This window comes from Eurosta solidaginis, chromosome 4 (genome assembly GCF_040869045.1).
Source record: "Eurosta solidaginis isolate ZX-2024a chromosome 4, ASM4086904v1, whole genome shotgun sequence".
In the NCBI taxonomy this organism is placed as follows: domain Eukaryota; kingdom Metazoa; phylum Arthropoda; class Insecta; order Diptera; family Tephritidae; genus Eurosta; species Eurosta solidaginis.
Window position 1 is genome coordinate 268,080,219 of NC_090322.1, and position 16,792 is coordinate 268,097,010.

Sequence of the window (16,792 nt, forward strand, 5' to 3'; positions counted from 1 at the left end):
AGTGATATAGAAGTATTACATATATGGTAGCAGCACGCACACACACAGCCACGCTCACCTGATCAAAATGCTTGTTCTTATTCGTTGTTTTTTTTGTGGATGCTATTTGGCACTGTTGTGCTTCATATCATGGTATAAAAAAGAAGGTATCCCTGCAAAAATTGTTGGATTACGTGTTCCATTTTCTTCATGTTGGAGTACTCTAACAATACTCCTTTGCAATGCGTTTGCGGACCATCATCAGCCGATCATTGCTCGTTTTTTTAACGACCGTGATTACGACACGATGACGATCGAACAGAGTTGCCAAAAGTAAAATATTGCATACAAATAACTGATAATAAAATTTTACTATGACAACTCTGATAAAATGCAACCGCGCACTGGTTTTATTTATACATATTATATTAGTTTCTTTATTCACGTATGCGTATGCGTATTATATTAGTTTCTTTATTCACGCAAATGTAAAATAACATAAGAATATTCGTAGTATAAAATATAAAGGTTATATTGCCCCTCTTCATTTACTTTCATTCTAAATTAAATTCGCATCGATAATTGTTTCCGACACAATTCCTCTTTAGTCCTTTGGCATATGATCCTCTGTGGGTGCTCCATGGAGTACTACAGTGAAAGTACTTCGGAAAGTACTCTCAAGTATGTACTCTATGGAATACTTACAAACCAAGCGAGAGTGGGATCACGTACTCCTCTCCTAGGACATCGCAATGTTAATTGGAGCACATTTTTTGTATGAATACAGATTAGATTTGGAACAGTCCTAAACTCCCAAAGGAGTATTCCTTACATTATTTATAGAGTACTCGTGTTTTTTGAAGGGTAGTTCCACTCAACATTTTTTGACGTATTTGGGGATTTTTGAAGTATCATAATCATGGTACAATTACCAGGTAGAAGCATTAGCGAAAATGCAACCCTCCCGTGTATTTTGTTGTTGCCGATTGTACATCAACTGTCAACCGTTCTTTCAGTTTCTTCTGTCAAAAGTAATGGAAGAAAAAAAATGTCATGTAATTTTCGTCAAGAAAGCCAAAACAAAAAAAGAAAAAAGTTGGTGTGCTGATGAAGCTGGAGGAAAAGGCATTTTTAATGGAAAATCAAGGTAATTAGCTGATTTTTAAATGATATATATTTAATTTATTGTTATTATTTATTTACATATAGCAGCTGAATCACTTCTTCAACGTTTCCAGCGCATCAACTCTTGGTAATTCTATACGACAGCATGACACTGATAATATGAGTCCATAAATATCGTGAGAGGTGTTAAAAGACGCGCACTGACCTCGACAACAATAATCAGAAGGCGGAGGTAAAATATTTTGTGTTGGCCAACAGATATTTGCAAAAGAAGCTGAAAATTTTCATGTGCGCGTTGTAATGTTGATGATATTTTAAAAATTAAAAATTTTATTTCTGTCAAAAAATATTCCCAAAAAACTGAAAAATGGCACCGGCGCGCTTCGAAACCGGGGGTGGAATCCATAGTATTTTTGCGCAGGTAATAGTCTAGTTGAGAGAGGTGTCAAACGACGCGTCTTGACATCAGTATTAATAATCCGAAGGCGGAAAATAAAAATTTTAATTCGTTCAAAAGATATTAACGAAAAACCGAAAAAAGACCCGCGGGTACCTCCGAAACCGGGGGTGGGATCCATAGTAATTTTGCGCAGAACACCGTTCTGCGTTGGCGGCCTTCGGCCGCGCTTATAAGAAATTACCATGGGAGAAAAAATCTATATCCGCGCAAAACACTTTTACCCACAGTTTTTTTGTGGGTACACAACACCATCAAAATTACAACAGCCACATGAAAATTTTCAACTTTGTAAATATATCTGGAAAGAAATAAAATTTTCAATTTCCGTTTTCGGATTCGTGGTCCTGGGTCCAAAGCGCGTCTTTTGACACCTCTCCCGATATTTTTGGACGAGTTTTAGTAGTTGTGAGCTATAGTAAAGAATTACCTAATAAATTTTCACATCAAAGGTAAATGAACAAAAAATGTAAACATAAACAAACTTTGACATTTTATGACCACCTTCGAATGAAAAAACATGTAAAATGCAACTCTGATGCTTTTACCTGGTTATTGTACCATGATCATAATGTTTGTTTTTGCCAGAAGCGTTGCCATACCGTTACTGTTTAAGGCGGTTGTGGTTTTCCGGGATTGTAGTTTCCTTCAGGATGAAAACGCAATGGTCATCTGAGACAATAATAATATGCTTTAGCAGGATTTATGTGCATATATATCGATTGAGAATACAGTAAAACATACAAATTTATTGAAAAATAGTGGATAATGACCCATACATTGGCTAATGACTCATATCTTTATGGCAGCTTGACCCCTAGACAGAAAAAAATACACGAATAATTCTGTTACTCTAGCATGGCCCTGTTATCATGCCTCAACAGTGGATATTTCTCAAGGCATGTTTAGAAAAAGTATACCTCCAAAGTCTGCAGTGAGTGGTAGGTGTTTAATTTGTTACATTTGTGGGACGCCCCATCCATGTCAATGCTAAAAGGGCACAGAATATGTATAGGTGGGGCTTGCCGCAAGGTGCCCCTGGTGCAACGGGCAAAAGAACTCTCTTAACTAGTGGCTAACCTGCAGAGCTACAGGGCAATGTTCTACCTAAAAAAAGGTTTAACAATTCCTTCCTCAAGAGCTACGCTAGAATTATACAATAAATAAAAAATATGGGCTTGTAGCCAATTTATCACCATACAATTTGATAAAAATTGCGTTTATGTATGCTAAATTCTTTAGAAATTGCAGTGTCGGTTTATAAGGACCTCCTTTGGGCAATAAATTGATAAACGTGTATGTTGTCACGTACACCTGTTAGAAGGTGAATCCGCCCCTTTGCGCAATCAAGGTGGAATGTCCCCCAGCTAGCTCAGGGCGAGAGGTCGGGGCCCTTAACCCTTGTCCACCTTGATGCGGGGTGGATGTCACAATCATCATCATACTTACATCCGTGCACCTCCCTCGCAAGAAGCCCACCCTACCTTGGACCGCTCGAGTTTCTGCCTGGCAGCGAGTCCCCTTTTTCTTCTGCTCCAAATGACCCCACTCACTTACCCTTACGTCATCCTTCCCCACCCCCACCGATTAAACTTTAGCAGACCATTTCAATTTCTTTTGCTATTTCAACTCAACATTTTTATTAAAATATCTTATTCTATACAAAAATTCAATAAAATGATTATATTCGAAATTTTAAAGTTTTAATTTATTCCTCTAGGAGGCTATATGTACAAATCAGAATTTTTTTCGACAATTTGACCAACAGATCATTTGCACAAAAAAAAAAACAACGAAATTCCAAATAAAAATCGACTCATAAACGACGAGAATTATATATATACATTATACTTATACATACAATCGTTTATCATCACACAAAAAACTCGTAATGTAAAAAAAAAAACGTATATGTGAAAATTCGCAAAATAAAATTTTCATACAAATGGTTTACATAAACCCCATATAAATCATTCTGACAAAAGAACATCTTAATTTATGACGAATTTTACACCAAATCGCATTACCCCATTAAAATATACATCGGTTAATAAAAAAAAAACCAAACTGTAAAATATTTTCTCAGGCCTTTCTGCCACCAAAGTTAGGCCAAACTTTTATGCGCTCAATAGGAGCGAAATACAAATTAAATTCAATATCCTAATGCCTATCTAACAGAGCTCTATTATGGAGGTTAAGGGAAATTGGTGTGAGCTGGGTTTTTCCAGCTATTGCAAAAAAAAACCGAAGTATAAATTTATTTAATTTTAGCCATTTGGCCCCTTTTGGTCACTGAACAGCACCTTACACAGTTCACTTCGACTTTATTTAAATTTGAACAAATGCGATTCGGACACAAAAAAAAACTAAATTTAGCCTACCCTCCTACGTATATTAACTATGATCTATGAGACCTTTTGGTTATTTTATTTCCCAGTTTTGGTTATTTAATTTCCCAACTCTTGATTTTGGATGCATTCACCACTCCGGATTGCAATCTTCGCTAGTTATATTTGGTGACAAATATCCTTTATAACATTGAAATTGTAAATGTTGATGAAAATGGAAATGACCTATCCCTGGCGCCATACAGAAGCATTTGGGCATTAGTGGTGATACTCCTGCCGGAGGAATGAAGGAGTTTTATTAGCGCGAATTTAAATTGATTTGAGGATTTCACGCCAATTTGGCGTTCACGCTCCTCAAGCATTTCATATATCCTTGTTATGTCCAATATTGGGCATTAGGGTGGATATAGAAAAAAGAAATTTATCCAAAAAAAAAAATGAATTTACAACAAAAATTTGTCATGAAGATTATTTCATACAAATTACAAAATTTGGAGTGGGGATTTACACTCCCTGAAATCCGGGCCTGCATACACATTATGCCAGAGCCGGATTCCTGGAGAAGATTGGTGACCGAAGTCGAAGTGGAGGTTCCGCGAACCCCAACCACCAACTATCACTGATGAACTGATACGAAACTTTCATTCTCTCTCAATTTGTTTCCAGGAAAGGGGATTGAAATCAGCTGTCTGTTCATTCAATTGTAAACAAAAGTTCATTCGTTGTAAACAAAAGTTCATTCGTATCCAAGAATGGGGTCTGAAGTCAGATAGCTATAGAGTTGCCTAAAATACGCAAAAAAAATTCTCCAAGAAATCCGTTCGGTTTCATTATTTTCAAATAAATCAGCAAGTTAGCTGATAAAAACTTATTAAAATTTATAAAAAAGGTAAAGTTTTGTAGAAATATTTTATGGTAGATAAGTGAAAAAATATGAAATAATATATTTCAATTGCGTTGCTTTGCTTTGTTGCTCTGGCACCGCCATAAGATAACAATAAGCGGCTAGTCCCTTTTTTCACTTTGATGCGACCAAAACGTTTATGTACATACATATGTATATCCACATACAATAAAAAACGCAAAAAATGTATAAGAAATTACGAAATTATATCACTTGTTCAGCTTGGCTGGTTCTATGTATGAATTTACTTATATTTTTACTGATATTACTATTATTATTACTCGTATTGTTATTATTATGTTGTACGGGTGATATAGGCTTACTGGGGAACCGAGCACCCAAAAATAACTTCGGTAACGCGCCTGATTGCATACCTCCTGGTGGTGTGGAAAATGCAAAAATTAATTAAAACAGTTAAGGAGGTACTACATAAACGCTTTGCTCGCATTGCTTCGCTTTGATGGTATGTCACAGCCAACCCTTTATAATATATGTAGTAATGATTAGTTTTTTTTATTACGAAATAAAAAACGCAAAAATGTACAAGACATTACAGAATTAAATGAGCTGTTATGCTAACGCACGAAAAGAGATAAATACATTTTATCTTAGCTATCAAAAAATTAAATTTCACGTGTTGTCACGGATAAATTTTTTACGGGTAAAATAAGCTTTTTTTGGATTTGTAATCCTGATATAAATTCGCGTTTTATGATATCCCATTTGACAATTTTGAGTAAATTTTCGGTGAAATTCATAAATTAAACCAGGGATGCACCTTAACGTTAAGCTAATCGTTTATCAAAAAATTTCCACCGTTTCCGTTGAAACACTTCGAAATATTATCGATAAAGAAATTATCAAGATAAATTGTCTCTCGTTTTTAACCGAAACGAAAAGCTTTCGTTAGCGTTAAAAACGTTAACAGAAACGTGATACTTTATGTTTGAATTGTGCTGGCAATGCTATAGCCATGGTGAAGCCGTAAGGTGGCAACAACGAGCGCACATACACACACAAACTCTATGTAATTTGTTTGTGTAATTCGTTGGTGGTAATGTCAAAAATACTCTGAGAAATGTTCGTACTGTCAAAATTCATGAGAAAAGTTGCAATCAGCTTGGATAATGCTTTCACCTTTAATGACTCCGCCATCAATCAGCTTTGCCAGCATAGTTTGAAATTAATAATCAACATAAACGATTTGATTTCGTTTTGATATGGCAGAAAACGAAACGAAATCATTTCGTTAATTTGACGATCTTAACGTTAATAAACGAAACGAAATGACTTCGTTTCGTTTATTAACGTTGATTATCGTAACGAAATGATATCGTTTCGTTGGTTAAGCATGCCTGAATTAAACCTTTGCCATGTAAAATACCCCAAAGTTATTCTAAAATGCCCAAATTCGATTTTGAGTATGATGGCATCTATGGCCAGTGTTATAAAAAATGCACATTTTTACGCGCTTTCAGAGAGCGAGAAGTTTCATATCAGGTCATCAGTGCCAACTATACTCTTTCTCTACAGTTATCCCTTCTTATATAGCCGGTATCCATAAGGGACACTGTTTCCATGTGCCGTTTTATCTCGTCATCCTCAAACCAACCGCAACCATTTCCACCCTATATCCTTTTGATTTATGCCCAAATTAATAAAAATGATTTTTTTTCTTTATTTCTTTTCTAGTGCGGAAACTAGGAGGCTCCGGCTTTGAGGCGCAGCGGACGAGATGTTGGGACCTTGGAATGTCGAGTTGACGGGAAGTACACTTGCTTAGAAAAATGAATATAAGGATTGTTACTTTTGCATACTTTTATTTCGTCTTTCTAGGTACCTTTGCCAACGACTTGGGAGTTTGGCCGTACCACTCGCGCGGGCCAAAGTGTGACCAACGCGGGGAACACACACACCCTGACAATGTTTTGTCAACATGTTCTGAGCAAACGTACGGACACTTAATAAGGCTATATTCCCTTGCTTTGTATGCTTTGACCCACAATAGATCTACACAAAGGTCGCAGTGCTTCCAGACCTAGTAATAATAATAATACTTCGACCCATGTTTCTTCCACCAAAGCAATTTTCGGGAGCTCGAAAAACATATTAAAAACCGTCTTTTCTAGGCTGATATTTCGTATTAAAATATTTCCAACGCATGCGTCTATTTTTTTTTCTTTTATATTTAAAATAACTATGAAAGTAATTTAGTCGTATTCGTAATATAAAATCTCAAAATTAGAAAAATTCGTAACATTTTTCAATCTGGTAGTTTGTTTTTGGTGAAATTGTCATTGTCTCCGCAAATGTCAAGTGGCTAACGTCACACTAAATGGAACTACCTCTATTTTTTGTAACATGCTTCATAGGTACAAAAAACTGTAGTAGCTGCTAACGAAAACTGCGTAAAAATTAGTGGTGGGACTATTCGAATAAACATTATTCGAATAATAATTTCTTTTATTCGCCAGGTATTCGTAATTCGAATAATATTTATTCGAACTTTTTATTCATTTATTCGAATTCCTTTCCTTATTATTGGAATACTACTATTCGAATAGTAAAATAAAAAAAATCTGTTTAACTTTCGCTCATCTCTTGTACATATGAGCATGCACATGTATGTATACATACATATATTTATGTGTGTATAGATTAACCTGGGTCGTTTTGTATGGACGAAAGTTAACCTATATCGCGCCATCGATTTTTCGATTGGATTTGGGCTCAGGAAAAAAAGTTCCACTAGGCATACCCAAAAAAATAATTTTTGAGCCTGCAAAACAAAACCGATTTTTCGACCAAAATTCTTCTAAATCTTCATAAAAGAAATTTTTTTTTTTTCAAAAAACTGCATTCACCAATTGACACGAAAAAAATAAATAAAAAATGATGTGGAGCCTTGAAAATGAAAAAAATGCATAAAAAATCGAAAAAATCGTTGAAATTTTGCAGGCTCAAAAATTATTTTTTTGGGTATGCGTAGTGGAACTTTTTTTCCGGAGCCCAAATCCTATCGAAAAATTGATGGCGCGATATAGGTTAATAAATCGACCCAGTCTAGTATAGATGCATATGTGCGTATATTTTTGTTTGTTTGGGGTTGCTTTGTTAATATTAATTTATTTAGTTATATATACGTAACCAAAGTTGTGCTTGAGTCTTAAGCTAGAAAGATCGGGGTCGTTATCCAATGTACTGATCATAGAACATTGTTTATTATTAAGCAAGCTTGTAAATGTTCATACAAAAATGTGCATGTATTTTAATAAAAATAATATGGTAGGGATTTTTGTTTCCCATATACATACATATGTATGTAAGTACCTATGTTGTAAGTAGGTGGGATTTTTATTTCATATCACCCATTGGGCAGTTTCTTGAATTTACATATCTACCTATGTATGTATATATAGAGATACCCACATGCACTTGTATTTGAATCTAATTTCAAAGGAATCTGCAAGAATATAACATGTACATATGTTAGAATATGCTTATATGCACATTTGGCTATTTATATTACAGCGTTTAACGCGTTCAAGGACAATCAAAATTTTAAGGAGCGGCAAAAGCAGACTGGAATTCGTTTTTGAAACTAGTCACTAGTTCCACTAGAATTTTGTTACGTTTAAAATGGATTGCTTGAAACTTTATTTTATGCCATTTTTTCCAAAGTTTTCAATTAAGTTAACATTAACCTTAAATAACTTTTGGATCAGTAATATTCGAATAGTACTATTCCAATAATAAGGAAAGGAATTCGAATAAACGAATAAAAAGTTCGAATAAATATTATTCGAATTATTTGAAATGAATAAATTTATTCGAATAACGTTTATTCGAATATAATTCGTAAATAATCCCACCACTAGTAAAAATTTAATTGTAAAATTACAAAGAAATACCCTTATTTATTTTCAAACGAACACTTAATTACATCTCTCTTTAAAATCCATATAATTTGAACAATTTTAGTTAACAAATTTTGATACTTTATTACCGGGGACGATTGCTAAAACACGACCAAAACCGTCGGGGAGATATTAATAAACGTGTTTTGCCCCGCTTCCAATAATTCGAATACTTTTTCGCCTTTGGACTATTGATAACAGGACAAAACGCGTCTTTTCATTTCTCTTGCCACATTTTTGGATGGGTTATTGCAGTGGACCTCGGTTTCAAACGGTTTTCGCGGAGAATTTTTGAACGGGTAGAAAAACTTTGCACCCGTGTTTGTATTCTTAATACTGGAATAACTAAGCGTCCTCAGATACCCCAATTGAAGACTTTTGCATAATTTTCTGTAGGACCCATATACATAGGTGCACTTTACATTTTCATACTAAATTCGTTGAAAAAGAATTACCATCACAGCAACCCATGTATGACATCCCGCTCCTTTTTTGTGTGTTAGAAAGAGAAAGGAATTGTTTCCTTCTCACACATATCCTACTTGTAAAATTATGAATAAGCTTTTCAATGTAATCATTCGTCGAAACCTTATTTTTTCTATAAATGTGTACAAAACTGCTGATTATAAAGTTTGTTTAAATTAAAAAAAGGCTTAATTACTCGCTTTCCATTTTTTTCGGCAACGTTTTAAAAGACTGTGCACCCTCTAATGTTTATCAAAAAATATCAAAGGTCGCGATTATAAAAAATTACCGTGCGTGGGTCCAACACCGGTTTGGAGACCAAAACTATATCCGCGCAAAACACTTATGTTCACAATTTTTTTTGTGGGTACACCACATTACAACAACCACATGAAAATCGCTAACTTCAACTGCAAATATCTCCGGACAGAGATACAATTTTTCTTTACCGCCTTCAGATTATTGTTGTCGAGGTCAATACGCGTCTTTCGACAACTCTCGACATTTTTGGTAGCGTAGCGTCGAACCTACCGATCAGCTGTTTTATCTGGCTATGGTCATTGTGAATCAAACTAAGTGTGATATCTTATCTGTCAACTGCCTGACAGGATGTTCAATATGGCTACTTTTTAGCGTTTTAACAGGGTGTTCAATATGGCGGCGCATATGGCGGGCTATCTTCAGCGGCTGATAGAAAGAGATACAGAATGAGACAGCGAGTCAATTGCAAATCAGGTGACCCAATCACTTTGGAATTTTGACGTCTATGCAGAAGATATCAGACTTAGTTTGATTCACAATGGTTATGGTTTTATGGTTGTAAGTCACCATTAATTGGCCCTTTAACAAGACAACCATAAAGTTCCGCAATCTCGGACCAAGAAAACTCATTCAGTTAATGGTGCAGTTTACGGTACCCACCGAAATTTGGGCCAAAATTTTCAAGTGAGGTATCAAAAGACAGTATTTTTGCGCAGAACACCTTTCTGAGTTGGCGTCCTTCGGCCGCGTTTATAAAAAATAACCCTGGGCTACGCCATGCCAAGTCCGGGTGTGTGGTATAACCGTGGCTACCGCCACGGTGATGCACAATTTTTGTTGTGGGTACAACACGACAACAACCACATTAAAATCGCCAACTTCAACTGCAAATATCTCCGGACAGATATAAAATTTTTCTTTTCCGCCTTCGAATTATTGTTCTCGAGATTAAAACGCGTCTTTTGATACCTCACTCGAAAATCTTGGCCCAACTTTAGGGTGGGTACCGTAAAATGCACTACTACCAATTTAATGAATAAAGCCGGAGTCATTGGTGCCGTATGTCGTATCGCTGTATCCGTATCCCTAACGTAATCAGCTGTTTATCGTTACGACGGTAAAGGGCGAATTAATGGTGACTTATAACCATAAAGCCATAACCAGATAAAACAGCTGATCGAACCTACCTTATGGAAATCAATGTAATCGATTAATGGTGCCATACCATAACGCTAACTCGATTACATTGATTTCCATAAGGAGGTTCGATCAGCTGTTTTATCTGGGGGCCTACTCTGTATTGCGATGCGAAAGAAAAAATACGCGAAATCGCAAAATCGGTACTCTGTATCTTGACATTCGCATGTATATTTTGACTTTCGTATTCACATTTTGCCCATTCGCAATTTTTCTCCCTTTTCGCATTGCCGGCACTCTGTAAAGCGAAAGCGAATGTCAACCAGCATTCATTTTCGCATTTTTCTTGCTACAAGTAATAGGCATTCGCATCATTGTTTACTATATATTTTGGCAGCTTAAATAGAGGTTATGTTGCGAATAGAGTGGAAGGCAGTGGACTAGGCAGTCGAATGTCATATAATGAAGGAATGGTGTTCGGAATTTTTTCAAAGTTAAAAAAAAAAAATGTTAAAAGCTTTAATATAAATAAAACTATTGTTTTAATAACAACAAAAAGGCCTTATATATTCTATATACATAAATTCGTAAGGATTATCTCACTTTAAAAATTGAGTTAAATAATCTAAAGTTTGTTTTTTGAAATTGAGTCGAGAACTGTTCGTGATTTTCACCGATCAGCTGTTAGTTGCGCTACTTTGTAAAATTTACAATGATTCGCATTGTTCAAATATGTAAGTATTAATTGATGATTTTATAAATTCATATCTTTATATTCATTTAAAAATATATAGGACAACTCAAAAAACAAAACAAACACAAAAGCAACAATTTGTAATCCTAGTGGACTTAAAATACATAAATAAATAACAATTAAATCGAAACCACTTTTTTATAAAGCATTTCTATTTGAAATCATGTCATTTTTTATTTGTTCTCTGATACAACTAGCAATATTTCCCATTCTATGATTTTCCACGTTTTCTGTATTTATCACGTTCACTTCTTCCAGTTCAATTTCTGAACTGGGAGGATTTCTTCATTTAAATCAATCCTTTTTCATTTAAATCGTTCCATAATGCTACAGAATCCTTTTTTTAATTTGTTCAACAAAAATTAATCGTTTGCCGAAATTGTAATCGCCTTGTTTCTTTTGTTCTCTTTCTTTGAGTTTGGTCAGTGATGCATACTCAAGCAAAAAATTAGCGAAAAATAAAAAAGCGACATTGTTAGCGATGCGATAGCGCTACAGAGTTCCAATTACCTTTCGCATCGCAATTTATTTTCGCATCGCAATTTATTTTCGCATCGCACTGCCTTTCGCATCGCAATACTGAGTAGGCCCCCTGGTTACGGCTTTATGGTTATAAGTCACCATTAATTCGCCCTTAAACCAAAACCCAATTGGTTGGCTACGATACGGTTACGACTTTAGCGGCACCAATAATCGATTGCATTGATTCTCATAAGGTTGGTCGAATCAGCTGTTATAAGGTTACCGATACGGTTACCGATAAAGCACCAATGTCTCTAGCTTTAATCGTTCGAGGGGATACTAAACCGCAGCCAAAACTTGGGATATTTTAAGCTGATGGTGGAAGGTGGAAGCATCAAATTGAGCTACGGGGAAAGTTTTCTAAGTATAATTGTAACGTAAAAACGGCGTTAAATAAATCGTCATATATTGAGTCGTAAAATATCGATAATAGACTATCAAAAAACTTCCATCTCTACTCTTAAAACGACTTTGTTATGTTTTTTCGGAAAATCAGTTGTGCAAAATAAAATCCCTTGATATTGAAAATTAAACTAATTGTATAAAAATAAATAAAAATGTCACAATTAACAAAGTATAATTTGAATGAACACTGCCGCACATGTTTGAAACGGTTTAGTAGTAGTCCAGTGAGATCAAGCAATGCCAGCAGCACAAATGAAACACCGGATAGTAAGGAGTTGTATTTCAATATCCATAAGGATGCACGGTTACAACAGCTCATACGTGTAAATGTAGATGAGCAATATAAAAATGAAACGACTGGTTTGTACGATAATTATTTTCCCGAAAATATATGCCTCCGTTGCTTCGACAAGCTCCAAAATTTCGCTATTTTCCTGAGATGTGCACAGCAGAGTGCTGAAAAGTTGCGCAAAGTAATTAACTCCAATAATAGCACGATAAAAGTAGAAATAAGTTATGAGGAAGAAGAGCAAGAAAAGGAAGAACGTTTGGAAATAAAAGATACCGAAGATAAGTCAAAGGTATGGGTTTTTGTTTTTTGATAAATATGGAATTAATAATATACGCATTATATAGTTTAAGGATGTATTGATGGAGAACGAGGAGGTATTCTTCGGAGGATCCTCTGCCAGCCCGAGAGAAGTGGAAGTAAATGATGATTGTACAATGGATCCATTTTCACCTTCAGCACAATCAATTTCTGAAGAATGCAGCAGCAGCAAAGGGATTGAGGTAGAAATAGAGGAAGATTCCAAGACGTATGACTCTAATTTAGCAAAAAAGGAGAACTTAAAATGTACACAATGTAATCAAACTTATAGCTTTAATTCTGAATTAGAAGCTCATTTACGTGAAATACACAATGTTTCAAATGAACTTCCGTATTCATGCGATCATTGCGATAAAGAGTACCGATTTACACGCAGTCTTCAAGAGCATATGAAACATAAGCATCCAGAATTACTATATGCAAAGGGTAAATTCAAATGTAGCGAATGTCCTAAAGCGTTTCCAACTCATTTATCACTGAAAAAACATATGTGCTTTCATATACGGAAAGATATGGCACGTGTTTGCGGAGTTTGTAGTAAACGTTTTCCAGTAAAAAATTTACTTATTGAACATTTGCGTACACATACCAGCGACGGCAGAATTCCGTGCGGTCAGTGTGATAAAAGTTTTCTGTGGTACCAGGATTTGCTAAATCACGAAACGTCATCACATCTCAAAGAAAAACCGTTTCATTGTAAGCTATGCGATAAATCGTTCCAAACTCAAAAATCTTTACGATTTCATAGCTACCGCCACTCTGGCGAGAAACCGTATTTGTGCGAAGTTTGTGGAAAAGGTTTTCGTCAACCAACTGCTATGAAACAACATCGATTAAGCCATTTTAAGAGAGATAAGAGTGAAACATCATAAATTGTTATTATTTTTTATGAATAAGAGATATTTCTAAATATAAATAAGCAGCCAGTTTTGAGAATCTTTTTAGGACGGTCATACTCTGTTCAGTGTGTCTCGTGTAAGGGATGGTTGCATCGGACAGGTTGTTCTGGGCTTGATCCCAAAACTACGTCCACGTAACTTTAATAAATCTTTTGTGGCTCCTTGCTGTTCACGCCCAAGGGCGTCCCGTAGTCTACGCCTTAGCGCCCCTTCTAGCAGCTCCGCTGCTCAGCAAGCCACAACAAGTACCCGCTGCTGCTCGCGCCCCACGGCGCCAACAACTCAAACGGCCGCTACCACTCATAACTACTATCTCCGTAATAGAGTCGGTAGCAATGCCGAGCATCAGCCCCTGCCGCCGTCTACTTCACCCCTCTATTCCGGCAGCAATCGTGTAGGTCAGGGAAACAGACTCTTAGCCCCTACCCCCGTTTGCCAGCACAGAATATATATGGTAGCGACATCCGCCCAAGGCAGGAGCTGCCACTTTCCTAGATGTTCTGGTCTCCGCGACGGCAACCCCCCGACGGGTTTCATTGTGCCATGTTGCCAGGTCGCTAACCCAATTACACCGGGTAACCCAATGCTTACCCAAGGACGTCCAGTCCCACAACAGCAGTTGCATCCTAGCCTTTCACAACCCAGGCGTAGTCACCCATCTCTTACTCCTAGAGTGACGACGTCTCCCCCGTCACACTTCAGAATTCTGCAGTTAAACTGTAATGGATTAACTGGGAAGATCACGGAGATAGTCGATTTCATAAAGCGGCACAACATCCGCATCGCGGCGATTCAAGAGACTAAACTCACAGCAAGATCATGTTATATCGTAATCGTCAGCAAGAGAGGAAGTGTTCGTGGGGTGCTCGCTTTCATAAATATATTTAAGAAGTTTTGGTGTTTTATTCACCCCTATTATGGTTGTCAACGTCCTGTCGCTTCGTATCAATATCAACATCACGTCGTATCAATATCAACGTCGCGTCAATACAATTCTGGTATTTACTTCGTCAATGTATTGACGTTGACGTGTTATCGATAATTTCAAAGCAAAACTACGATCCTTATACTTTTGACAATTGTTTATTTACAATTTGTTGTGCATAAAAAGTGTTTAAGTTTTGTTTAAAGATTTAAAGATGTTTTTTTACGAAAGTTCGAGCTCAAGCGATGAGGAGAGGAAGGAGATGTTGCTCCTCAGAAGAAGCGAAATTCCAGATACGAAGTGAGTACCATAACTGCTCATTGCAATTTGCAATTGCACAAGCGAAAATTACACGCTAAATATAAAGAACTTCTTTCTAAACTTTTGTGAAGATATTAGTGGATGATTAAATTTCCCATTAGTACACCAAAAACGATTCTACATCCTAGAGCGGTGTGTACTAATGGAAAATATAATCGAATTGTTAGATGTTTGCTAAATTGATTCAACCACCTTTCATGTTTATGTTTAATTTATTTCAGATTTGTTGATTATTTTCGGCTAAGCAATGAAGCTTTCAAATTCGTTCTGGAGAAAATCGTTCCATCAATGAAAGTAGCGAAGCGAACAACAATTATTTCTAATGAAATAAAGTTGGCAACTACGCTAAGGTTCTTGGCACAAGGCTCATACCAAGTTGGTGTTGGAAATTATTTCAACTTGGCCTTATCCCAACCGACCGTGTCCGCAATATTGGCTGAAACACTTCAAGCTCTGGAGAAGGTACTATGCCCCCTGCTTATAAAATTCGAAATGTCCGAGGAGGAGCAGACAGAAGCAAAATGTTTGTTATTTTCATTTTTTTATCCATTTTCCTAAATTAAATAAAAGCTAAACAAATAAAGTGTGTAAAAAGGTATAATTCAGAATTATTTTACCAAATTTTTACAGCAGAATATTTAATTGAGCGCTTGTCGTCACCAAAAACTGTGTTGACAGATTTTATGTTGACACGCGTCAATAGAATATCAATATTGTTGTAGTCAATACCAAAAAAGCATCAACAGCTGTCAATAGTTATCGACATTGACAACGCCGATACCATTTCATGAGCGTCGACACTATTTTTGACAATATTGACTTGATATTGACAACCTTAATAGGGGTGATTATCAAAAAAATGAATTGTCTTGTCTGTAACGAAAGGGTTGAGCGCAATAATCCCAATAAAATTGATTGCTTCGACTGCAAACACTTTTTTCATTGCAATTGTGTAAAATTAAAGTCTGTCGATATAGAATTTTTTAAAACAACCGTTGTGACAAGCATAGATGAAGTGACAAGTGCAGTGCAATGCGAAGGAAATCTTTTCAACCATAGTGTACAAGTACAAGTGTGTTGACTTATCTGTCAAGCATTCTGACAGGCACTCGCTGGATTCGGAATGACAGCGAATTCAAAATGGATACCATTACCGAGTGCGCCGAATGATTGAAAAATTGAAAAAGTCGATACGATTGGTAGTCAAAAATGTTGTCGTTGAGACCAAAAATGCGACTCTAGACCTGAGATTTCCATCAGGTGAGCGAGGCTGTTTGTAGTTTTGACGTTTATCGCTTAGTGAACACACTTGGTATAGGTACACTATGTTTTCAACCATAGTGTACAAGTACAAGTGTGTTGACTTCTTTCTGACAGGCACTCGCTTAAGTGAGCATAACGGGAAAATCTGGGTTGCCATTGTTGTTTCGGTTGAAAACGGTCAATTAGGGTTCTGTGCAGAGACACAAAAGATTGAAACAGGGTTCATGTAGTCACAAAAGTGTTGCTCCTATTCCACAGCATTTTAATTATATATCATGGCGAAAAGTGTTCAGTTCAGTGTTATTGATTTTCATTAAAAGTTTAATTTATTACGGAGGGTTACTCCTTTAAGTATAAAAAGCAGAGAAAACGTAGAGTTTTTCAAATTATTGTGAAAAACTTTTTAATTTGAATTTCTGTACCTAAGTTCACTATATCTGTGTAACACAAGAATCCGGAGGTCAATTCCATAACTATGAAAAACTGAAAAATGTAAACTT

At 36.1% G+C, this 16,792-nt stretch overlaps 1 long non-coding RNA gene across 1 annotated transcript; it reads right to left on the reverse strand.

The window, feature by feature from the left end:
* Positions 1-498: 498 nt before the first annotated feature.
* On the reverse strand, positions 499-9,736 carry LOC137251443 (uncharacterized). The gene is made up of 3 exons (XR_010953246.1): positions 9,485-9,736; positions 2,110-2,233; positions 499-1,001 (listed from the first exon to the last, which is right to left on the reverse strand). It is a non-coding gene; the product is annotated as an uncharacterized lncRNA (long non-coding RNA).
* Between the last annotated feature and the right edge of the window lie 7,056 nt (positions 9,737-16,792).